The following is a 1,435-nucleotide window of genomic DNA, read 5'->3' as shown; positions in this document are numbered from 1 at the left end:
TCCCTACAGTTATCACCCAATCTACTGATTAGTTTACTGATCTCATAATCCAATCATTTCATCTCAGAATGTTTCTTCATTAACAGAGCTTCTGGGGACACCTTGTATTCAAAACATAGCAGCATAGTTTCAATTCCCTTTGTATGAGTAACAGTGGAAATGGGAGGTCACATGGTAACTTCATATTTAATGGTTTAAAGACCTGAAAAGCTGTTTTCAAAAATGGCTGTGCATCTCATGAACCTGTCAGTAGAACATAAGGATTCCAGTTTCTCCTCGTCCTCATCAATGCTTGTTTTTTCTGACATTTTGAGTCCACTCAGTGTTTGTAAAGAAGCATCTTATTGTGGTTTTGTTTTCCATTTCCCTAATGACTCAAAATGTAGGTCATCTTTTTGTATCCACTTTGACAATTTTCATCCCTGGTTAGAGAAGAGTTCATTTAGGTCTGTTGTCTATTTTTAGTTTTGCCACATTTTTACTGGTAAGTGGGAAAATGTCATCATTAAATTATTATTGAAAATATTATGATAGTGAAAATATTAATCTTTTGTTGAATTTGCTCCTGTATGTCTTATTATTTTTGATGCTACTAAAACCAGAATCACTTACGTTGATTTCCACATCCTTACACTTTCACTTGTCAAGCATCCTCATAGCTACCTCAATTTTCTGAGTATATTAAATCTTTACTTTTTATCATTTATTTATTTTCCAAATAATGCACAGGCTTGGATTTATGGCGTGCTCATCCCCTTCGGGCTTTCAAGGTGCTTAATGCCAGAGCCAAGTGTGCCTCTGAAGCATTGCCTGGTTTTTGTACCCACAGGCTGCTGGCAGTGAAATGGGTTGCACAGTGTGAGAAAAAAAGAAAGAAAACAATAAAATAGAATAAACATAAAAATACCCTCACAATAGTTTCAAGTGCATGGTCATAGCATTAAAAATTGGTTGTAAAAAAATAAGATAAATCAATGACAAAAAGAAATTAGGAAATCATGCTAAGCAAATTAGTGGACAAAGCAGAAAGATGTCATTGAACATCTTCTGTATGTTAAACACGGTATTAAAAAAAAACTGACTTTAAGAGTTTACCATCTGTTTATACAGAAGACACCTACATGTATTCAAATTATAAGAATTTATATAATCGCAGTAAATTATTTTATAGCACAAATATCACTTTATAAGTGCAGAGAAGAGACCAATTAATGTGTTATGAAATATAACTAAGACTTTGGAAGAAAACAGAGCTTGAAGCAGCAGTGGAAACAGCAGGGATGCTAGTCTGATTGAATAAAATGGATAAGGCCTGGATGTAAGAAGTGTCTCGTAGATCTCTGAAAACTGGAAGCTTCACCATTTGATAGGAACAAAAATAGTAAATAATCAAACCACGATCTAGTACTGTACAGCTGAAGCAGTGTGTCTCAGC

General features: G+C 34.3%; 1 non-coding gene across 1 annotated transcript; it reads left to right on the top strand.

Annotated features, from left to right (window-relative positions):
• Positions 1–723: 723 nt before the first annotated feature.
• LOC144251492 (small nucleolar RNA SNORA42/SNORA80 family) lies at positions 724–859 on the top strand. Its single transcript, XR_013342682.1, has one exon. It is a non-coding gene; the product is annotated as a small nucleolar RNA SNORA42/SNORA80 family (small nucleolar RNA).
• The last annotated feature ends 576 nt before the right edge of the window (positions 860–1,435 follow it).

The sequence above is a fragment of the Urocitellus parryii genome, assembly GCF_045843805.1.
Source record: "Urocitellus parryii isolate mUroPar1 chromosome 13 unlocalized genomic scaffold, mUroPar1.hap1 SUPER_13_unloc_9, whole genome shotgun sequence".
Classification (NCBI taxonomy): Eukaryota; Metazoa; Chordata; class Mammalia; order Rodentia; family Sciuridae; genus Urocitellus; species Urocitellus parryii.
Note: the sequence above shows the minus strand (reverse complement) of the source record. Positions and strands in the feature narration are given on the sequence as shown.